We start from the raw sequence: 25,626 nt of genomic DNA on the forward strand, positions 1-25,626 counted from the left end.
CCACGGTCGATCTCAGCTTCCGGGTCTGCCGCCTCTAACCACTGAGCCACGCATATTGCAGACAATGGATACCAAATTTTTCTTTGTTGGCCAAACCTTTGGTGGCATTAACTTGTAAAGATACACCAAATCCCCTCCCATGGTCTGAAGAGTGTCAGAAAGGTTTTTCCGAATTGCGCGATGCATTATGTTAGGCTCCTGTGTTGGGTACCCCCGACTACAGTAAGCCCTTTACATTGTATGTCCATGAGAAAGAAGGTTGTGCATTGTCAGTGTTGACACAGTTGTTTGGGAACAGGCAGCATCCATGCGCGTATTTTTCATCGACCTTAGATCCGGTAGCTAAAGCGTTGCCGAGTTGCTTAAGAGCCACAGCAGCAGCAGCAGTTTCTATTCGAAAGTCTGCTGGTTTAGTCCTGAATAATACATTGGTTGTGATGGTTCCACATGCAGTGGACACATTGTTAAACAGAACCAAGACACAGCACTTAACTAGTGCTCGGTTGTCAGGTTACGAGTTGACACTGTTAGCGAGTCATGTGCACATAAAAAGATGCAACACGCTTAACCCAGCTACATTATTGCCGATTGTAGCAGAGTTAGATACTTCTGAACAGCATGATTGTTTTCTCAGAACAGAAGAAGAAACAAAAGGGAGAATAGATCTTAGTGACACTCCTCTTTCAAAGTGTGATGGTACCTTATGGGTGGATGGTTCATGCTTCAAGCTTCCGAATGGTGATACGACTGCGGCCTATGCTGTTATGACTTTGCATACAATTGTTGAAGCTGCACGTATCCCACATAATTCAGCTCAAGCAGCAGAGTTGATTGCACTTACGAGAGCGTGTGTGTTGTCCAAAGGAATGAAAGTGACCATATATACCGACAGCCAGTATGCGTTTGGTGTGGCCCATAGTTTTGGACGATTGTGGAAACAACGTGGGTTCCTGACTTCGCTTGGAACTAAGATTCAGCATGGTCAATTGGTGAATGAGCTCCTTGAATCACTTACTTTGCCATTGCGAGTTGCGATTGTAAAATGCAGTGCACACAAGAAGGTGACTGATGATGTTGGTCGTGGAAATGCATTTGCTGATGAAGTCGCAAAAGAAACAGCAAGGGATGTGATGAGTCGAATGTATGTTGCGGGCCCTGCAAGATGGATTGGTGACGTGGGAATGTGTGAAGACACGATAGAGAGTGTGAAGTCTATTCAAGCTGAAGCTACAGAGAAAGAATTGAGTGTGTGGAGAGAAAGTAGGGGTGAATTGGATGCCAATGGTTGTTGGGTTGAATTGTCAGAGCATCAGCGATGGTTGTTACCCGATGCGTATGTGCTTGCAGTGGTTACAATGGCCCATGGAATGGCTCACATCAGTGTGAATGGGATTTGTAAGTCGTTGGCTCCAGTATGGCAAAATGCTGGAATTCCTTAGTGTGCAGAGAATGTGGTCAAGAATTGCATGGTGTGTCTGAAATACAATCCTGGTAGGGGAACCCCAACTCCAGCTGGTCATTTTGCGCCTCCAAAGTATCCGTTCGAGGTTTTACAGCTAGATTTCATCCACATGGAAAGGTGCAACAATTTGAAATACGTACTCGTTGTTGTTTGTGCCTTTTTGAGATGGGTAGAAGCATATCCCTTAAAGGACAACACTGCCTTGTCCACAGCTAAAGCCCTTGTCAAAGAGTTCTTCCCTAGGTTTGGAATGCCGAGAATGGTCTGGAGTGACAATGGGAGTAAATTTGTGGGTAGAGTGATGAAGAAAGTATGTGAAGGGCTAGGCATCCTACAGAAATTCCACGCTGCAAATCACCCCCAATCAGCTGGACTAGTAGAATGTTATAATGGCACGTTAAAGCTAAAATTGGCCAAAATTCAAGCGAGCTCTGGTCTTAAATGGCCTGACGCTCTGCCTTTAGCACTCCTATCAACCAGAATGACTGTGCATTCGCGAGTGGGACTTAGTCATTATGAAATTGTGTTCGGCCGTCCGGCCAACATATGGGGAGTGCCAAGGCCAACAAAATTCAGTGAAATCGAACACCCTGTACTGCTTGACTATTTGTACGAATTGACAGCTAAATTGCGTGTTTTACACCAACAGGTTCACGATACTCTGCCTCAGGTCTCTGAAGCTCCAGGACATCTGATCGTTCCTTAATCCTGGGTGCTGGTCAAGAATTTCCAGCGAACAAAGAATGACCAGCCCCAGTGGACCGGCCCTCACCTTGTTCTTCTCTCAACAAGATCAGCCGTTCGAGTGGAAGGGAAGAAGAACTGGATCCATGGCGTACACTGCAAGAGGGTCCCTTTGCCTCTGCCGTACGACCGGTGGCTCCAGGAGGGTGTTGTTGACTCTGAGACTGAGACTGTGCCTCGTTTTCTGCCTTTCAGTGATGCGCACATAAAAGGAACAGTTTCTGAACAAGAAAGTGACAATCTTTTGCAGGAAGCTGTGCAACCGTCAATTCGATTGGACATTACAGAGCCTGAACTCCTGTTTCAAGACCAGACAGTATCTGGTAAGCAACGCTATAATCTGAGGCCGAGAACTATGGACAAATAAAATTTTCCTTTTCTTTGCTAAATTTTGAAAGTGCAGCTCTCTCATCTGAGAAACTTTTTATTTTTGTTTTTCGTACCACCATCCGGGTTCAGCTGTAGGGTCGCGGTTGCCCAAGTCTTTGGGGTGCAGCTGAAGACGTTAGGTTGACAGTTCTGGTTGGTCTAAGGGAGTTGCCCTGGACTGACAGAAGCATTCCTTAGCATAGAACACCCTACCACCGCAAGCAGCATTTTAGAGAGGATGGAGTTTTTCGAGATGGAGAGACCTGCCAAACAAATGAACTTTAAGACTACAATTTGCAGAATGATGACCAAGAAACGTTTTTTGATACTATGCATGTTCATGTTGTTCAATGTTATGATGTTTTTAATAGGATATGTTTTATTCTCTTTTCGAGTAACATTTGCACACACCACATCGCCCATACCTCCTCCTACTGTTTCCTCGCATTCTTTCCACCCTTTTCCTGAACATGAATCCGCTAGGAGATTAGAGTTTATTAATAACTCCTTCGTTCAGCTTTTGAACCAACACCAACTAGTAATGAACACGACTAACTGTTGGGTGTGTGGTCTTATGCCTCACACAACGGATAAAGGTATCCCTTATCTGGTCCTGCCTTTCAGCCATAATGGTTCTGTGTGGGCATACAGAACAATGTTCATCTACGCACATGAAGTCTACCCCATATGTTCTGAAAAAGACAATCCAAAGAATAGTGCTCTAGTTAAGGGTATAGTAGATATGATTAGGGAGGATACTTCCTATGAGACTATCCCAAGAGATGAGACACTAGCATACATTGGATGGAACGTGACCGGATATGGAGTTACTCTGGGTGAGAAACAGCGAGCTAAGAGATCCTCCCCGATTTGGATTGTACACCATCAGGGTCACCTATGTCTGCAAGGTAATGGCAAGAATCCCAGAGCTCAGTTAGGGAAAAGCATCTGCACTGAGACATATGTTTTTGCGTCCCAGACTTCCCCTTCGTTCTTAGCAGCTAAGGGTACCTATTTCATCTGCCATGATAGAGCCTATACATGGTTGCCCCCTGACTTTTCGGGCACATGTTTTGTTTCGTTTCTATTGCCTCCCACCTACACAGCTGCGGCAGATTACCACAAGACAAGGATAGTTAGAGGTGTCTTCAGTAAAGAAGACACTGCAGGACAAGAATTTGGAGACTTCATGAAGGGTTTTCTGCCGTTTTGGGGACCCATGGCTAACAGCAGGAACATAAGGCAATTGACGAGGGTGGTTAAATCCACCGTAGATGAAACTGCCGGTGCCGTTAGTAACTTGACCGCTGAGCTCCAGTTGGACCGTCTTATGACCCTTCAGAACAGGGTCGCGTTAGAAGTCATACTTGCAGACCAAGGTGGGGTATGTAGAGTGATCCAATAGAGTTGCTGTGTTTTCATTCCAGATAACGCTCCAACAGTGTACCAGGCCATTTCCAAATTGCATAAGATTTCCGAATCTATTCATGTGGATAAAGGAGATTGGTCGTTGATGGGATGGTTCTGGGAACTGATATCCGCCTGCGGATGGAAAATTCTGATGGTCATTGGGATGATCTTAGCCATTCTTTTCCTGTTCTGTCTGTGTGTACAGTGTGCTCCTGCACTATGTGGCCTCTGTGCTACATCATGTGTAAGTAAACCTGTATCGAGGGATGAGCTAAGTAATAGGATGATGCTACAGCAACATCTCAATGACTTTATGAATATAGACCTGGACTCAGATTAGCATGAGTATAGGTTATTGCCTATGTAAGGGCAAAATGAGGGTCTGTGGTACTGAAAATTTTGGACCTATGTTATAAAGATCGTCATATCATGACGATTTTGATATCAGCAGACCGAAAATGTCCAGTATACTATGCACAAGCATTTTCGTCATATTCGAGTGACGATTTCACCCTGAAAACGTCATTTTCGTCCTGAACCCTTGGGTTCCATTTTGTGTACGACAGCCATTTTGCGATTGCCCTCACATAGGCCGGTGACTAAGGCCAAAACATGATTCTGAAGGACACGTACACCTTTGCTGACTTCTCTGCGACCTGGGCAAGCTGACTCCACTGCCCAAGGCCACACCTGTTTGGGCAGTTCCTCTCCCAGTGGCTGGTCGAGATAGTATCAAGGCACAACATGCCATAAACCCTTCACCACACACAAACCCTTCCTAATCTTACACACACCTGCCTCTGTTTCTTTCTTTATGACTTGCTTTACGAGGAGGAGGCGCCCGTTTTTATTGGGGTTTCGTCGATATCTGATGAAAATACTGGGCCTTGCCGGGTAATTGATTGTGGGCTGAACAAACTGAAATACGGGCTTGTCATCATGACTCTGCTTTTTCTTTGTAGTGAAAATATGTGAATGGTCAACTGTAATGTAAAGAATGTTTGCCTAAAGCATAATATTTTGTATAAAAAGAGAAGGCTGGCTTTGTAAGTTTGAGCAGTCTCCTGAGAATATACACCGTGTTGTACTTCTAGGACGGCTGTTACTTGGTTGCAGCCAATAAACTCGATCTTTGACTTCACCTAGAAGACTCTGAGTTTCTGTGTCTGAAAAAGGAAGGACCCGAAGTCATAGGGTGTTGTCCCTGGCACCGCTGGGTTACCGGTTCAGTACCGGTTCTGGAAAACCCAGTACTTCAGTATGAGTACATATGATGAGTAAGTACATGTACGAGTGACTATATAGAACTGTTGATGAATGAGTGGATGTGTATGTAGATGTTGGAATTACCTAATAGGTTGTTGTAATTGGTATTGGTATCACCATTTTTAAGAAAATGCTAGTTTCTATTTTTGAATGTGTGTGTTAAAGGTTATTTTATGCTGAGAGGAGGTCTGCCACTTTGTCACAAGGATGATGTCATCAGTGATGTCATCAGTGATATCATTTGAGATGTCATGAGTGATGTCACTGACCATGTCATGAGTGATGTAATATGTGACATCATCAGCAGTGCATTGCGGTCGCGCGAGTTATAGTTAGCTGAACTAACTATAACGGGGGAATTTCAGAGGTTTTGTATGAGTGAAATGTCTAGCTAACTATAACATGTGTGAAACCTGTGTTTTTTTCAGTGAATTTGCAAGGTTTTTTAAATGCTAATTCCTAACTATGACGTGTGTGAAACCTATGTTTTTTTCAGTGAATTTCTAAGGTTTTTTTCAATGCTAATTCCTAACTATAACGTGTGTGAAATCTATGTTTTTTTCAGTGATTTTACAAAGTTTTTTAAATGCTAATTCCTAACTATAACGTGTGTGAAACCTATGGTTTTTTCAGTGAATTTCTAAGGTTTTTTCAATGCTAATTCCTAACTATAACGTGTGTGAAACCTATGGTTTTTTAAGTGAATTTCAAAGGTTTTTAAAATGCTAATTTCTGTATCAATTTTTATATTTTTTATATATTTATTTTTCCACAAACTGCCTTTGTATATTGTAATACATTGACAGTATCCTGTAATATACAACGGCACAGCTAGTTTTTAAGATTTGGATAAAGTTGAACAGTATAGTCTACATCTTCAATCAACATATAAACAGTCAAATTTGTTAATTAACTTTTTTTCTTGTTTTTTTTCCAACGTGCGCGCACCTCGCGATTTAAAAAAAAAGGTTTGTTTGCCCTTCAGGGTCCTTTAGGGACTCCCTGAGAAGGCCTATGGGGTCAGGGAGTCTCTACCCTGCCCCCTTTTCACGTTCTCCACTTTTGTTTTTGAGTCACTTCTGCCTCGAGGGTGCGTGCAACGCGCGCGCACCTCGTGATTTTTTTAAAATGTTTTTTTTGCCCTTCGGGGTCCTTCAGGGACCCCATGAGAAGGCCTAGGGGGTCAGGGAGTCTCTCCCCTGCCTCCTTTTCACGTTTCTTTTCCAGAATCTTCAAACACCCCACCCACTTCCCTAACTATCTCTTTCACTTTGCTGGGAGAAGGATCTTCAGAGTTTTCTTCCTGCTTTTCAACTTGAGAAAATGGCAGAGCAACACCAGCCAGAAGATTCATCATCTGATTCTGATATTGACATTGTTACAGAGCAGCCACTTCCTAAGAAGAGCAAACGTTCATTTATTCGGAAGTTTTTTAAGTATCCAGAGGGGCAGAAGAAAGTTAATACCCCCAAAGTTACCTGCACAATATGTGGAAGTGTACTTTCAAGAGGGGATCCGAAGAAGCACTACTCATTTAGTATACATACCATGATTAGGCGCGTAAAAAATGTGCATCCGGTTAACTTTGCAAGGGCATCTACTCAAGCCCTTGCAGCCAACCCTCCAGCTGTTGTCCCCAGCACATCTTCTGCTGGAGCATCTCCTTCATCTACTCCTTTGGAAATTCTGCCACTTTTCAGTAATGTACATATACGTTGCAACTTCTGCAATGAGATTCTCTGTTATGGAGAGCAGAGTGTAAATTTGATTGAGATGAAGATTAGGCAGCACACATGCTCCCGCAAATAATTTTTTTCTTTTATTATTTTTGTTCCTGTTGAGCAGTTTTTCGTTACCTGTTTTTTATTTTTGTTCTAAAAAATTAAAAAAATATATAAAAATGTTCAAAAACCCAAAAAAATGTTTAAAAAAAAAGTTCTTGTAAGAACTAACTTCACTTCTCAAAGAAGAGCTATATTTCTTATATACTGTGTCATACTTTTTTGAATGAATGTGTAGTGTACAAATGAATGACTGAAATGACTGAGTGAAGGGGAGGAAGGGACTGATGGAATGAGTGAGGAAAGGGTAGTATGGTGAGTGAGGAAAGGGGAGTCAAATAGTGACTGATACAAGGGGACTAAGGGTAGGGGAGTGGGGTAAGGGGAGAGAAAGAGTAAGGGAAGGGCAATAAGGAAAGGAAAGTGAGGGAGGAGAAGTGAGAAAAGGGGAGCAGGGGACGGAGACAGGGAAGGGGAGTAAGAGATGGAGAGGGAGAAGTAGAGCAGGGTAAAGGGAGTGAAGGTAAGATAAGTGGAGTGACGGTGAGGGAAGGGGTATGAGGATGAGAAAAGGGGGTAAGGGAAAGTGAGAGATGGGGAGTGATGGAGAGAGAAGTGGAGTGAGGGTGAGGGAAGGGGTATGAGGATGAGAAAAGGGGGTAAGGGAAAGTGAGAGATGGGGAGTGATGGAGAGAGAAGTGGAGTGAGGGGATGGAGGGAGTTAGAAAAGGGGAGTGAGAGAAGGGGAGTTAGGAATGGAGTGAGAGAAGGAGAGCGAGGGGGAGTGAGGAAAAGGGAACGGGAAAGTGAAAGGGTGAGAAATACAGACAGGAGGAAGTGGATTTGGGTAAGGGGAGTGACGGTGAGTGAAGGGCAGTGACAGTTAGGGAAGGGGTATGAGGGTGAGGGAAGGGGAATGAGGGAGAAGGAAGAAAATTAAGACGAGGGAAAGTGAGTGAGAGAGAGAGGAGGAGTGATAGAAAGGGAGAGGAAAGAAGATTAAGGGTGAAGGGGAGAGAGGGAGAGAGTGTGAGAGAGGGAGAGCAAGGAACTGAGAAGGAGTGAGGCAGTTAGAGTGAGTGAGACAGAGGGAGACAGGGAGGGAAACATGGAAGAAAAAATAGTGAGTGAGGGAGTGAATGAAGGGGAGTAAGTGAGATGGAGTGAGGGAGTGACGAAAGAGGAGTACAGGAAGGAGAGTGAGGGAAGGGGAGTGAGAGAAGCAGAGCCAGGGGGAGTGAGGAAAAAGGAGCGGGAAAGTGAAGGGGTGAGAAATACAGATAGGATGAAGTGCAGGGGGGAAGGGAGTGATGGTGAATGAAGGGCAGTGACAGTTAAGGAAGGAGTATGAGGGTGAGGGAAGATGAATGTGAAACAAGGAAGAAAATTAAGAGAGAGGGAAAATGAGTGAGGATGAGAGGAGGAGTGATATAAAGAGAGAGGAAAGGAGTTTAAGGGTAAGAGAGAGAGAGGGACAGAATGAGAGAGGGAGAGCAAGGAACTGAGAAGGAGTGAGGCAGTTAGAGTGAGTGAGACAGAGGGAGACAGGGAGAGAAAAATGGATGAAAAAAGTGAGGGAAGGAATAAACAAAGGGGAGTAAGTGAGATGGAGTGAGGGAGTGAAGAAAGAGGAGTGAAGGAAGGGGAGTGAGGGAAGGTGAGTGAAGGAAAAGTACTGAGGGTGAGTGAAAGGCAGTAACAGTGAGAGAAGGGGTATGAGGGTGACGAAAGGGGAATGAGAGAGAAGGAAGGAGATTAAGAGAGAGGTAAGGGGACTGAGGGATAACGTAGGAGTGAAGGAAACAGAAAGAGAAAGACAGTAAGGGTGAGGGAGAGAGAGTGAGAGAGAAAGAGAGGGAGAGCAAGTGACTGAGAGGGAGTGAGGTGGTCAGACTGAGTGAGACAGAGGAAGAGAGGGAGAGAGAAATGGAGTGAAGGGGAGTGGGGGACTAAACGAATGGGAGTTAGCAAAAGTGAATGAGGAAAGGGAAGTAAGGAAAGAGGACTGACGGATGGAGTGAGGGAAAGAGAGTGAGGGGGAGTGAGGGAATGGGAGCAGGTGAAAGGGAATGGGAGTGATGCACAGAGAGGAGAATATGAAGTAGGAGAAGAGGAGTGAGATTGAGTGAAGGGCAGTGACAGTGAGGGAAAAATAAGCATATTAAGATAGAGCAAAAAGTAGTGAGTGAGAGAGAAGAATTTATGGAAAGAGAGAGGAAAGAAAAGGAAGCTTGGTGGAGAGAGAGGGAGACAGTGAGAGAGAGAAAGAGAGGGAGCGTGAGGGACTGTGAGAGAGTGAGGCAGTTACTATAACTGAGACAGAGGAAGAGACTTAGAGACGGATGGAGGAAAGGGGAGTGAGGGAGGGAATAAAGGAAGGGGAGTGAGCAAAAGGAAGTGAGGGAATAAGAGAAAGGGAGTGACTGAAAGTGAGTGAGGGATGGTGTGAAGGAAAGAGAGTAAGGGAGTAAAGAGAAAAGAGTGAGGGATAGAGCAAAAGAAGGGTAGTGATGGAGGAAGAAAGAAAAGAGAAGTGAGGGTCACAGAGAGGAAAGAGGGAGCAGGAGAAGGTAAGTGAGGGTGAGGGAAGGGTACTGATGGTATGAGAAGGAGTGTAAAGGTGAATTAAGGGGAGTAAAGAGAGTGAGGGAAGGAGAGTAACATGAGCAAAGGAAGTGGAGTAAGAGACAAAGTGAAGAAAGTGAAAAAGGGAAAGAGAAGTAAGAGAGTGATGAGAAAGTATTTTTTCTTTGTCATACTCACCTTATAAGTAATGAAAAGTTAATAATATATTTGTAATAAATATAATATCTATGTAAGAGAAGAAAAATTGAGTTATAATATATATTTCACAATACAAAATAATTTGTACAATATGTTATGTATTTTATTTTGCTGTTCTCAGAATATATTAATTTCACTGAAAACAGTGAGTTCAATAGGACTCATCATATACCAGCGGGCAAAAAAAAAGACAATCAATAAGATTGTCTTTAAAAAACCCATTCAACATTTTTATTAAGAATGTAACAATTAGAAAAAAACATATCTTGAATGTCTTTTTCGAACAGCAATTTTAACGTAAGTAAGGGACAACACCAACAATCATAAAGTAACAAAACATTATTACTTCTTTGTAATACACTCTAAATAAAGTAATATACAAACATATGCTAACAACATTTACCCGAAATAGTCTTTTTTTGTTTCAAATACCATTCCTCATGGCCAAATAGTATGTGTGAAATCCTTAGTTTGGAAGATACTTAATAGTACTCTTAAGCGTCCGTTTCCCAACCTTCTGAATCAAAAGCACCAACATCTTTTGTACCATCTAACAATGGTTATACCTCCACCCGATGCTATTTATCATGCACATAGAACCTTAAACAACTAGCAGGTTATCAGAACCTCAACATCATCTGGTATGCCGATCACACTCTGCTCATCCTTTATCTTACCAAGGAGCTGTATACCATTAAAAGAAACCTCTACAAGGTAATAAAAAATGTCAGCAACATCTCTAACAACTACAACAAATCTAAAACACCTCTGCCTCACTGATGATCAACATCTCCTGTGATAGCCACATCACCCACTATCTGATACACTTACACTACCTCTACGTCAACTACAAGAATTTTTTGAACCTCATCACCCTCACTCACAAAGTACTTTTTAACACCAGACTACCCTTTCTTAACAGCAGTAATTTTCCCAGGCCAATTATTTCCCCTAAAATGTGGGTTGTAAAAACACTAGGTAAGAATTTGGTAAGTCATAAGGCAAACGTTGTTTAAAAATCAATTGAGTATCATTACAATGAGTCCAGCCTTTTGTAGATTTTAAATATGCAGTGTAATGTCCTGGTGTTGTAGAAGGACCATCATGGAAAATAATTGCTACACTTACAAAATTTCTTCCTGATATTGATACTTGAGAAGCCACAACATTTTTTATTAAAGTAGGCAGTTTTCTTCCATCAGGTCTGTATCGTTGCAGCATTAAAATTACATACTGTCCATATCTTTGTATAAATAATGTTGATAACATTTGTGAGTTACATTGGGTACAGACCATGTTTTGATTTGCTTCTCTAACTAGATTATTAAAAGACACTGATTTGCAGTCTGGTAAAGTCAAATATATAAATCTGTCAGTGTCTATTTCAGTACTATTTGAAAAAGAACAAATGTCACAGTGATGTTGCCATTTATAAGAAAGTCCAAAAAGATTTTCAATATCTATACCTTCATCTTGCAATACAACAAGCATATACATTAGAAATTCCTGACAATCTTGCTGAATATTCTGTGAAAATTGATTTAAGCCAGAACATATGTCTAAAACATTTCGAAACACTTTCTATTTTAGTTTTATCACTACTACATTTCTCAAACACAGAATTCAACAAACAACAAAATCTTTTGTCCCGATTTTCAACAATTTGTTTTAGTAAAGTTTCAAGAAAAAAACAACATTAACCACTACATTAGCATGGCAGTTGACACCAGAACTGTTTTCAAACTGAAAACCAACAACCTCTTCAATAGAATCCTTTTTCTTTTTGCTTACTATCACTGGTTCATCTAGTTTTTTTCTTTTCTCTGCAACCTCGCTACAATTTTTCTCATATCTTCTTTTTCGACTTACCATACGCTTTTCAAGTACAGGATATTTAGGTAAATTGGGAGCATGTTCTCTTCTTAACCTATTATACTCTTTTACACAATTTAGATCTGCACTAAACTTTGTGTCATCAAAATCAATCAGGTATAATCCAGATAAAGTTCTGACTCGAGATAAAGCAACATATGCCATACCCTCTTTAAACACAGTACTTCCAATATTCACCAAAGCACAATCTACACTTAAACCTTGAGATTTATGAATAGCCACCGCATATGCCAAACAAACAGGAAACTGTTTTCTGCGGACATATAAATCTTTTACAAGCAAAAATTGAGCTGAACAACGACTCAATTGTTGTACTTCTTCAATTTAATCAAATTTGATTTTCAAAAATTCAATGACATCTCTATTTGGGTAATTCACAAAATGAACAACATTACCCATTGCTCCATTTACTAAACCTCTTTCCACATGTAAATTACGTCGTAAAATTATCCGACAATTTAAACATGCATATAGATTCTTTTCTAAACCAGCAGTTTTAGATATTGATTTTTCTAAAGAATCCAATTTTGACTTCAACTTTTCTGACAAAATAATAGTAACTCCTTCATGCTCTATTCTACCAATAGGTTCCAGTTTTATAATTTCTTGATTTTCTAACTTTAGCATTTTTTCATTGAATATTGAACATTCTTGCAGAGTTGGCATTAAGCATATCACTGATTTCTTTTCTGCAATTTTTCTATATATATTCTCTGGGAGAATATTTTTGTTTGGAAACAAATTTGTAAGTAATCGTGCCTGTAATGCTTCTTTGCCGTGTTCACTCACTTTTCCAATTCTTATATCTTCAAGATTACTTTTATAATCAGCGTTCTTTGCCTGTTGCATATTTGTAATGAGTTCTGAATATTCGAAACATGACCAAATATTAACATTTCCAATGCTTCCCACGCACTTTCTGGTATCTGGTATCTTCATGTGTAACTGTTTTAAATACTGGCTGTCCTTTCATAGGAGTTAGTTGTAGTAGATCTCCAAAAACTATGAAGTGTTTGCCTCCAAATAACACATCATACTCTGTTTTAAGGATTTGTTGCATTCTTAAATGCACGAAGGCAAGCATTAAATTTGATACCATGCTTACCTCATCAATAATGAGAAGTTTCATTTTTTTCAAGACTCTAGAAACTTCACAACAAGCTTCTCCAGATAGCTTGTGGTATTCTAATTTACTTTCATGCTCTACTGGCAGCATCAATAAACTATGTAAAGTAATCCCTTTAATGTTATGTGCTGCCATCCCAGTTGGAGCAGTAACAACACAAGAGAGTGACGACTCATTTCTTTTCTGTAGATAAGTTGCAATTCCTTTAATTAGAAAACTTTTTCCAGTTCCTGCTTCTCCACTCACGTACAGTCGGACAGGTTTAAATGACGTACATGAGCACTCTTTTTTCTTGTGATATAAACCATGCTCAATCTGCTCTGTCACTTGATCGTATATTTGTTTTTGCTCAACATTTAGTTGTTTTTCCAATTCTTCTAAGTTTATTACATCCTCTTGAGCTTGTTGCATTGCTGTTTCCACCTCATCCAAGGCAGTTGCTGCTTCATTTTGAATGATTGGTTCTCCTAGTGGATTCTGACTCAATAAAGGAGAACTTTGACTGTCTTGAGAACTGTCTCTAGCAAACTCTGCTGCAATTGTAGCTTCTTGCTGTATTTCGTCGTTCAACATTTTCAGATAATTAGTAAAAGCAGGACATAACTGTCAAAATCTCCAAGTAGTTCCAGTTCTGTTCGCCATGGCTTAAAGAGTTGCAAAAGAGCTAAGTAGTAAAATTCCCTTTTGTCAGGAGTTTAATCAAATGTCATTTTCTTTCTTTCACTAAACATCCTTCAGATCCAATCACAGCATATACTCCTTTATTGATATCTTTTGTAATATTCCTCTTAAAAGTATAGCTTTGCCGTACTTCATAGAGACAAACGTTATCAAGATGATTAATTCTATTTGGATAGTATGTATCCGACATATTTGTCTTCAAAATATCTGTACTGTCTGGTTCTCTCTCTGCTAAATACTCAATTTCTTGTACAGATTCCAAAACTCGGTTTCGTGTTCTTGCAAGACCTAAACTCACCCAAATGATTTTTCTAGATTTGGAGTATAGACTTGCAGATGATAAACGATCTGAACATTCATATGCTCCGATTTCTCGATGAGATAACATCTTCAAACTGTAGCTGTACAATTTCTTACTTAGGCTCTTTTCATGAGAAATTTCTTCCCACATTTCCTTTAGTTCCGTCTTTTCAGATTTAATAATGTAAGACGTTACATATCGAGCCACAGCAATGGAGTTGTCTGCAACATATTGAATAATTATGTTAGCATTCCACATGGACAAAATGACTGGGTTATAGTCATTTATGTATTTTGACTCTTCATTTCTTCTTAAGTTGTAGGTATTTTTCGGTGATTTTCTTGTGACAGTATGTCGCAAAGATGACATAAAATTGTTCACTCTTCCTTTTGATAATACTGGACGTGGAAATGCAAATCGACATTTTGTATAGAACTTATCCTTAGATTTGTACTTTCTACGACAGTATTTTCCACAACGATGGGTTTGAAACCGTAAGACTTGATGTCTTAAATTCTTTTCTACTGTACTTTTGGGTACAGCACATGTAAAATATTGTTAGATAAAACTCATCACTGTGTCATCTGAATCTGTTCCAAATGTGGGGGCATCTTTGATCCATAGCAGCATATGTATGTGAGGAGCACCTCTTGCTTGATACTCCTTTCTCCAAAAGAAATCCAGAACCTCTCCAAGAGGAGGATTTTTTTTGTTTGTGATAAAAGACATCATAGCTTCAAATCTATGATTGAAATACCTGCATACATTAACTGGATCCAAAGAGCACAGTTCTCCAGGTGTCTTGTATTCTATATTTTCTATGTTAGCATTTGCCTCTCGAAGAAACTGAAGTAAATCTTCCCAAGCATACTCTGCACAGCTTAGAGTAAGGAACCATGTAGGAGTTCCTAAGTTTCTTAGCATACATTTTAATTCCCCATGACGACGGTACCAATACTCATTAGTACCACGCTGACATGCCATGAGATTAATTAGCTGAGATTCCAAAACAGTATCTTTCTGTTGGACTTTATCCATAAAGTACTTTGCTGAAACATTTTGCAAATGTACTCACCTTTTTAGTATATGGTTCACTGCATAAGAAAGTCCAGACAAGTCACTTTCAAATAGAAGATGAAACAAATATGGAATACATTGGCGAAACCTTGGATCTTCTGCATATAATCTTGAAGTTCGGTATTCAGATGCAGGAATCTGCACAGGTCGTTCATCATATCGTCCACCTTTGCCTGTTGGAAATAACTGAGGGAAGCAACCAGCTATCAAGCTTTCTTCCCATACACCAATAGGACTTCCTTTTGCTTCTTTCATTTGAAATAACTCAATAGTATTTCCCATCACTTCTTTAGAGTGAAGTGGATGCACACTATAATGTTCATACATTTCTTCAGTTCTGGACACATCCACTTTTTCAATTTGTGCAGTTGGCAAATCACTCTGCTCTTCTACAGTTGTTTCTTCTTCTCCTACATATACATTTTTATAGTATTGATTATTTTTTACCAAATACAACGTTGCCTTTTTCACTTTCCTAACATCCACTAATTCTTGCCAGATTTTCTTATTCTTCGTTGGAATGCCATTAACTAGAATAACTAGAGGTTCCTCTTCCACATTTTCTACACCAATTGTATCAATATTTTTCTTGAAATTTAGAGGCAAATATACAACTCTTCTCTTTAATCCTCTCGGTAAATCTGAAGGAGGCAATTTCCCTGTCTTAGGCTCCATGCGAACAATACCCTGAAATGGATGCACACATTGAATGAGAATAGACTCATAAGTATTTAAATCCATCAGTTCAGAAGGAATATTTACCAACTCAAGATTAATATGAACAGCTCTAGCAGGCATCTTATTCTCATCTAATTTATTATAACAATATTTACAAATACGTTGATCAGAACCCAAATCAAAACAATTCTCTACCAACAAATAAGTTGCAAATTCCTTCCACTCATTATTATTCTCCTTTTCACTTTTTAAATATAGATCAACTAACCTGGTCTGATTTTTATAATTTATAATTTATTTATAATTCTGTACATTTTCTTCCACATTTCCTTCTATTAATGTATCAGTTTCTGCACTGTCTTCTTCAGGACCAAAGTAACTAACCTCAATTTCTTCACAAATGTTGATCACATCTAACACCAATCCATGCAAAAGAGCACTGTTCAACTTTTTTAACATTAGCGCTGGACTTTTTGCATAATACAACCTTCTCACTAATTTCCTCACTTCAGTATCATGCGCTGCTAACATCCTAAAATGGTGAAAAACACTCTGACATACGTTTTTAGAAAGACAAGCCAAAGAATGACCTTGCAAACCCGGTTTTTCTCTCACTCTGCAGGGGTCTAATTCTTGCAACATCTTAATCTTCTGTTTAACACTTTTCTTAGTATACTTACGTAAAAAATAGCGAAAAAAATCAATTGAATCCTGTCGTACACTACAAATACCACTACAATTCCAAGTGTACACTGGAGCCTTAGGACCTCTCCCTAAAACTTCATCAGATAACACCTTTTCTGCATTTCTAGGGACAATTTTCTCTTTTTCCATCGGACAACCATTCTTAACCTCATAAGCTCGACCACTGCTGTCAACTGCATTCAACAAATCATTACTCTGAAATTAACTCTCTTCATTAAAAAACGGCTCACAACTTGAACTATGTTTCCATTCTCCAGATAAAACATTAAAAAAATTAGTTATATTAATTAGTCTTTTCTACTTACTTTTGACCTTCATAACATTGATTGGCTTATCTAGTGTTCGAATCCTACTGATTACTAAAAGAAACATTTTTTTTAATTCAAAAGCTTTCTCGACAATTGTCTGTATATGTTTTTTTTTCTTATAAAAAGCTGTTTTTCTTTTACAATTCTTTATATTTTTTAATAAATTTACAACAACTTTGTTATGAAATATTCGCTTCCGAATCTCAACAAACTGTTTTATTACTATTAACACTATGGGCCTCATTAGGATGGCACCCTATCGGAAAACGGGACCACCCGCCTTAAGGGCGGGGGTCCCGGGGGTGCCATTAGGATATGCCCACCACAGTGGTGGGCACATCCTGTATTCTCAGCATTGTGGCGGGCGGTGCTCTCTGCACCGCCCGCCACAATGCTGACAATACATCACAGCATTTTCATTTCCAAAGCGGCAGGCGCTGCGCGGTGCCTGCCGCTTTGGAAATGAAAATGAAGGGGGTACCCCCCCGTGTGCACCTCCCCACTCACCTTCACTCTGGGGGCCCGCAGGAGGCCCCCAGAGTGAAGACCGCCTGCCTTTCTGTGGTGGAAAGGCATTGCACTCTTGCCATTGTAATATGGCTGGCGGTGTCTCATAGACACCACCACCATATTCAACATTTTCCGCCCCGGCCGCAACACGACCAGGGCGAAAAAGTGGCGGGCGGTGATTTCTTCCGCCATGGCCCCCCGCCGCCATACTAATATGGCGGGGGGGAATTCAGGGAAGGATGTCGGGTGGATTGCCCCCGCCAGGCAGTGTAGGAGATCATGCAGGGAGTGCTGTTTCAGGGTTTAGGACAGTGCAGTGATGTTTGAACATTATAGGGACATTTGCTGAAAATGATGTTACAGGGTTTACAGCAGTGCAGTAGTGTTGGAAGAGTTTAGCAGGTGTTGCTAGGGATGGTATTTCAGCGTTTAGGACAGTGCAGTTGTGTTCAGGCACTGTAGAGGTTCAAAGGGGGACTGATAATTCTGAGTTTAGAACCATGCAGGGCTAGGAGTATAACTGCAAACACAACAATGATGGACAGAATGTGGATCAATGTCACACATTCCCCCCAGTCCAAAGATCTGGGCCCAAATCCATCGTTTTTCCACTTCACACCACCCTGGGTTAGACAATGGCGATATGCAAATCAGCGCTGACCCTGTGCCCCATGGGAACAGTCCAGTCCGAACTACAAAAGCCATGTCCTTCCCAGAACGGAAACAAGCATCCGAGGACCGGCCCGGTTTCGAGGTAACACCTCTCTTCAGCCCGGCTAGCTTGATTCCAGTGGTGTGGAGTGCCTGGGACTCACGTCTGAGCATCCCCAGTACACTTAGAGCGGTAACTGCAAACACAACAATGATGGACAGAATGTGGATCAATGTCACACATTCACCCCAGTCCAAAGATCTGGGCCCAAATTCATCGTTTTTCCACTCCACACCACCCTGGGTTAGACAATGGCGATATGCAAATCAGCCCTGACCCTGTGCCCCATGGGAACAGTCCAGTCCGAACTACAAAAGCCATGTCCTTCCCAGAACGGAAACAAGCATCCGAGGACCGGCCCGGTTTCGAGGTAACACCTCTCTTCAGCCCGGCTAGCTTGATTCCAGTGGTGTGGAGTGCCTGGGACTCACGTCTGAGCATCCCCAGTACACTTAGAGCGGTAACTGCAAACACAACAATGATGGACAGAATGTGGATCAATGTCACACATTCACCCCAGTCCAAAGATCTGGGCCCAAATCCATCGTTTTTCCACTCCACACCACCCTGGGTTAGACAATGGCGATATGCAAATCAGCGCTGACCCTGTGCCCCATGGGAACAGTCCAGTCCGAACTACAAAAGCCATGTCCTTCCCAGAACGGAAACAAGCATCCGAGGACCGGCCCGGTTTCGAGGTAACACCTCTCTTCAGCCCGGCTAGCTTGATTCCAGTGGTGTGGAGTGCCTGGGACTCACGTCTGAGCATCCCCAGTACACTTAGAGCGGTAACTGCAAACACAACAATGATGGACAGAATGTGGATCAATGTCACACATTCACCCCAGTCCAAAGATCTGGGCCCAAATCCATCGTTTTTCCACTCCACACCACCCTGGGTTAGACAATGGCGATATGCAAATCAGCGCTGACCCTGTGCCCCATGGGAACAGTCCAGTCCGAACTACAAAAGCCATGTCCTTCCCAGAACGGAAACAAGCATCCGAGGACCGGCCCGGTTTCGAGGTAACACCTCTCTTCAGCCCGGCTAGCTTGATTCCAGTGGTGTGGAGTGCCTGGGACTCACGTCTGAGCATCCCCAGTACACTTAGAGCGGTAACTGCAAACACAACAATGATGGACAGAATGTGGATCAATGTCACACATTCACCCCAGTCCAAAGATCTGGGCCCAAATCCATCGTTTGTCCACTCCACACCACCCTGGGTTAGACAATGGCGATATGCAAATCAGCGCTGACCCTGTGCGCCATGGGAACAGTCCAGTCCGAACTACAAAAGCCATGTCCTTCCTGGACTGGGGTGAATGTGTGACATTGATCCACATTCTGTCCATCATTGTTGTGTTTGCAGTTATCGCTCTAAGTGTACTGGGGATGCTCAGACGTGAGTCCCAGGCACTCCACACCACTGGAATCAAGCTAGCCGGGCTGAAGAGAGGTGTTACCTCGAAACCGGGCCGGTCCTCGGATGCTTGTTTCCGTTCTGGGAAGGACATGGCTTTTGTAGTTCGGACTGGACTGTTCCCATGGGGCACAGGGTCAGTGCTGATTTGCATATCGCCATTGTCTAACCCAGGGTGGTGTGGAGTGGAAAAACGATGGATTTGGGCCCAGATCTTTGGACTGGGGTGAATGTGTGACATTGATCCACATTCTGTCCATCATTGTTGAGTTTGCAGTTATCGCTCTAAGTGTACTGGGGATGCTCAGACGTAAGTCCCAGGCACTCCACACCACTGGAATCAAGCTAGCCGGGCTGAAGAGAGGTGTTACCTCGAAACCGGGCCGGTCCTCGGATGCTTGTTTCCGTTCTGGGAAGGACATGGCTTTTGTAGTTTGGACTGGACTGTTCCCATGGGGCACAGGGTCAGTGCTGATTTGCATATCGCCATTGTCCAACCCAGGGTGGTGTGGAGTGGAAAAACGATGGATTTGGGCCCAGATCTTTGGACTGGGGTGAATGTGTGACATTGATCCACATTCTGTCCATCATTGTTGTGTTTGGGGCTAGGAGTATAAAGCACTGCATGTCCTATAGCCTGACTCACTCCATGAATACATGTATTCTCATATCTGCAAACACATGCAGCGAGCAAGTGATTCTGTCACAATATTCCCCAAAACACACTGACTCACATTCTGATTCTAGACAAATAAAAATATCCCTTGCAATTCACTGAAATGATTACTGCATGCTACAGAGAGAGTTGCAATGGCATTTCTACAGCACATCCAGGGGCTCAAGATGGGACTGAGAATGTAGAAATAAGAATTCACTGACATGATTTCTACATGCTACACAGAGAGTTGGTATCCAATTTCTACAGCACACCTAGGATCTTTATTACACAGCATGGAGACTATTTGAGAATTCAGAGGCCTGGCACACATGCTGCTTTGGACTTTATAGCACTAAATGTCCTAAGGCCTGACTCACTCCATGACTACATGCATTGCCATATTTTTCAACACATCAACTAAGCAAAATATTCTGCCACATTTTTCTGAAATGAAGTCTGACTCACACTGTGATCTTAGACACATAACAGTATGCCTTGCAATTCCGTAAAATGATTACTACAGTGAAAGAGAGTCTTGCTGGGAGTGCTGTTTCACATTTCAGGACAGTGCATTGGGGTTGTATGATTTTACAACGCATACTTTTACAACGAACACCTTTACAACACATTTTTTACAACGCAACATCCATTACAACTCATTTCATTACAACGCATACCATTACAACGAATTTTTAAAAACTACCTTTACAACGCATTCCATTACAACGCATACTACCTTTACAACGTATACCATTACAACGCATAATATTACATTGCATGTATGATAAGTATTGGATAGTGTAGGGGTAAACCAGGGGGTTCAACAGTAGGGTAAGTGTTGGATGGTAATGGTATGAGTTGTAATGGTATGCGTTGTAATGACTGCGTTCTAATGACATGCGTTGTAATGGTATGCATTGTAGTGTCATGCATTGTAATAGTTGCGTTGTAATGGCCTGCTATGTAATGGATGTTGCGTCGTAAAAGTTTTGTTGTAATGGTAGTGCATTGTAAAAGTTGTGTTGTAAAGGTTGTTTCCCGTGAAATGGTGTTCAGGCAGTGTAGGGGCTCAAGGTGGGACTGAGAATGTAGAAATAAGAATTCACTGAAATGATTTCTACATGCTACACAGAGAGTTGGTATGCAATTTTTACAGTACACCCAGGATCTTTATTACACAGCATGGAGACTATTTGAGAATTCAGAGGCCTGGTACACATGCTGCTTTGGACTTTATAGCACTAAATGTCCGAAGGCCTGACTCACTCCATGACTACATGTACTGCTATATTTTTCAACACATCAAGTAAGCAAATCATTCTGCCACATTTTTCTGAAAAGAATTCTGACTCACACTGTGATCTTAGACACATGACAGTATGCCTTGCAATTCCGTAAAATGATTACTACAGTGAAAGAGAGACTTGCAGGGAGTGCTGTTTCACATTTTAGGACAGTGCAGTGGGGTTGTATGATGTTACAACGCATACTTTTACAACGCACACCTTTACAACACATTTTTTACAACGCAACATCCATTACAACTCATTTCATTACAACGCATACCATTACAACTAATTTTTAAAAACTACCTTTACAACGCATTCCATTACAACGCATACTACCTTTACAACGTATACCATTACAACACATAACATTACATTGCATGTATGGTAAGTATTGGATAGTGTAGGGGTAAAAATTACTATTCTAACACCAGTGGGTGCAACAGTAGGGTAAGTGTTGGATAGTGTAGGGGTAAAAATTACTATTCTAACTCCAGGGGGTGCAACAGTAGGATAAGGGTTGGATGGTAATCGTATGCGTTGTAATGATATGCGTTGTAAGGACTGCGTTGTAATGACATGCATTGTAATGGTATGCGTTGTAGTGCCATGCGTTGTATTGGTTGCGTTGTAATGGCATGCTATGTAATGGATGTTGCGTTGTAAAAGTTTTGTTGTAATGGTAGTGCGTTGTAAAAGTTGCATTCTAAAGGTTGTTTCCCGTGCAGTGGTGTGCAGGCAGTGTAGGGGCTCAAGGTGGGACTGAGAATGTAGAAATGAGAATTCACTGAAATGATTTCTACATACTACAGAGGGAGTTGGTATGAAATTTCTACAGCACACCCAGAATCTTTATTACACAGCATGGAGACTATTTGGGAATTCAGAGGCCTGGCACACATGCTGCTTTGGACTTCATAGCACTAACTGTCCTAAGGACTGACTCACTCCATGACTACATATTTTGCCATATTTTAAAACACATTAACTAAGCAAATTATTCTGCCACATTTTTCTGAAATAAATTCTGACTCACACTGTGATCTTAGACACATGACAGTATGCCTTGCAATTCCATAAAATGATTACGACAGTGAAAGAGAGTCTTGCTGGGGGTATTCTTTCAGATTTTAGGACAGTGCAGTGGTGTACAGGCAGTGCAGGGGCTCATAGATCATAGATCCCCTTACAAATTAACAACTCACCTTTAAAAATGCTTTTGTAGTTTTAGAACAGTGTCAATCACACACCAGATTTTCTTAAGCAGAATCTCTGAATAGTGCACCAGTCACTGTAACCACACAATAGCTTCCCTCTCATTTTACACTCATATTCTTGTAGTAAACCAATCAAATATCTTCATACACAAATTCAAAACCAAACTAGCATTTTAATTGGTTCTACATTAAAACACTTTCAATCTTACATAATATTCAACCTTCCCCCACTGCTCTCTCTGCCTGTTACCATGGTAACACTCCACAGAACACGTAACTGAACACACAGGTGAAATGTTCATCTGCAAAACAAACCAGCAAGGGTGTTTGACTTTTCAATACAGCAGCGAATCCTGGGCAATTTTCCTTTCAATCACTTTCTCTCCCCTTAGCATTTCTCTTAAAAAAAAACGTAGCATGCACCCTAGTTTTCAATGTTGAATTTTCAGAAACCACCAATCATTTTTTTTTCAAGTGCACTAAATCTCATCCACATTTTTTTCTAAACTCCTACTTTTTAAACTGCCATTTCATTTCCAGAGCCATCTGAGTACAACCAGATCTCCCTTCAAGATGCTTAGAGTGTGGATTGTAGGACACAGCTATATTTTCTGGAGTGAAAGATATGCAGCAAATAGATTCTTTCTCAACCTTGACTTACCAAATGTGGATATTATGTGGATTGGCCAGAGAGGATTGAGATGTCACCAATTGATGCCATTGGTAAAATCCTTTTTGCATCTCCCACACCCTGACCTCATAATTGTGCACTGTGGTGGCAATGACCTAGGCACTCTGACTGGGGAAGGTCTGGAAATGCTTTTAAAGAACACCTTTGGGCAATTGATGTCACTTTTTCCACAAACTGCCTTTGTATATTCTAATGTATGCCAAAGGCAAAAATGGAACTGGTCCAACCAATATTGTCCACAGATTGAGAAAGCAAGGAAACATGTGAATAAGTCTGTTTCTGCTTTCTTCAGAGACTATGGTATGGGTTCCATATACCACAACAACTTGCGTTACAACATGCAAGGCATTTATAGAGGAGACAGTAGATTTCACAGATGAGGGAAACAGAGTCTTCCTCTTGAATTTTAGACTCTGCACCGGTACTTACTTGTAGGTACAAAAAACACTCAATAAACACAACGGCTCTTTTTAGAGCCAACCAACATCTAAACACTCAAACTTGGTTTTTAACTGTCTTTTTTTTTTTTTTTTTTTCACGTGCGCGCACCTCGCGATTTTTAACCTCAAGGGTGCGTGCAACGTGCGCGCACCCCGCGATTAAAAAAAAACAATTTTTTTTTTACCTTCGGGGTCCTTCAGGGACCCCTGAGAAGGCCTAAGGGGTCAGGGAGTCCCTACCCTGCCCCCTTTTCACGTTCTCCACTTTTTTTTTTGACTCACTTCTGCCTCGAAGGTGCGTGCAATGTGCGCGCACCTCGCGATTTATTTTTTTTGCAACAACTTGCGTTACAACATGCAAGGCATTTATAGAGGAGACAGTGTACATTTCACAGATGAGGGAAACATCTTGAATTTTAGACTCTGCATCGGTACTTACTTGTAGGTACAAAAAACACTCAATAAACACAACGTCTTTTTTTAGAGCCAACCAACATCTAAACACTCAAACTTGTTATTTAACTGTATTTTTTGGGGGGTTTTTTTTGACGTGCGCGCGATGTTTAACCTCGAGGGTGCGTGCAACATGCGCGCACCCGCGATTTAAAAAAAAAAATAACAAAAAATGTTACCTTCAGAAGTCCTAGGTGGTCAGGGAGTCTCTACCCTACCCCCTTTTCATGTTCTCCACAAAGGGTAAAGGGTCTATATATAGTTAGCTGAAAGTTTCAGTTAAAACATACAGTTTTATACAAACAAAACGACTGAAATTCATCAGTTATAGTTTGTTTTATGAATTCAAAATATGTTATTGACGTTTATATTATGTATGAGTATGAGTAATATCAGACATAGAGTAGAAATAGTCTATGACCACCTAGTATGAAGAGATAATATTGATGCATTTTTCCAACAATTTATAATAGACTTTAGAGTGGCAGATAACAAAACAATTTCAAGTTTTCCATCTAAGTTTCCCAATTCTGCAGAGAGAGCGACCGATTTGCATATCAATTTATTAAATGAAAGGTCTTCAGAGATATTGAATATTTTTTGTATAATATCCCAAACTTCTTTCCAAAATGTAAAACAGATGCACATTCAAAAAGCATATGTTTTAACGAATCAGTATGTGAGTTTCAGTGCCAATAGTTTGAAGGCAGAAGAAGATTAGCCTGAAATAACTTTAAGGGGACCATAACCAATTATCAAATATAAGAATTTGTTTGATAAAGCGAAACAGATAACCATCCTGAAATATTATTCAGCCAATTTTTTTCCATGTATCATATGAGAAATTGAGAGTTCATTATTCCAGAATGTTGAGATCAGTTCAATATTATTACCTTGAAATCCATTCAGTTTCTTATACATTAATAAATCAGCATGAGACGAAGAGGAAACTGCTTGAATAAACATTGGTAAATCTGAATTTGTAGTTGAAGGAATAGTATTAGGAAAGGAATCAAGAATAGAATTACATAAAGGTTTGTATTTGAAAAAATTAAAAGAAGGTAAGTGAAATTTTGCCTGTAATACATGAAACAATATAAAAGTGCTACTATGATAATTATCTTATATGAAAAATATACCAGCGTTAATCCATAAATTCCAAAATGAGTTCGAGAAAGCTTTAGACATGGATTATACCATGGTGACATATCTACAGTATTTGAAATAGTAGAATGAAAAAGTGAGTCAAAATCATTTAATATCAACTTTGTTGATTTCAAAATATTAGATTTATTTAATAAATTAGGATTCTTAGACATGGTTAACAAGGTAACCAATGGATACGGAGTTACCAAACTTTTTTCTATAAGTAGCCAAGTATAAGGATTATTTAGGTGAGAATGATCAAACCAAAGAGAACTTTGCTTTAAGATAAGAGCTTTATGATAGTTAAAAAAAAGTCTGGCAAACCAAATCCTCCATTACATTTTGCCATTTTTAGTTTTTTATAGCCAATACAAGGTGACTTATTATTCCAAAGAAACTTAGAGAGATGCTGATCAACAGTTTTATAAAACTTCAAAGGAAATTGACTAGGAATCATATCTCGGAAAATAAAAAAATATGGCGCTATATTCATTTTTATAGTGT

The 25,626-nt window shown here is 40.7% G+C and overlaps 1 long non-coding RNA gene across 1 annotated transcript in view; it reads left to right on the forward strand.

The window, feature by feature from the left end:
* LOC144761247 (uncharacterized) overlaps positions 1-25,626 on the forward strand; it is a 246,278-nt gene that overhangs the window by 41,787 nt on the left and 178,865 nt on the right. The gene's annotated exons all lie outside the window — the stretch shown is intronic.

The sequence above is a fragment of the Lissotriton helveticus genome, chromosome 6 (genome assembly GCF_964261635.1).
Source record: "Lissotriton helveticus chromosome 6, aLisHel1.1, whole genome shotgun sequence".
Classification (NCBI taxonomy): Eukaryota; Metazoa; Chordata; class Amphibia; order Caudata; family Salamandridae; genus Lissotriton; species Lissotriton helveticus.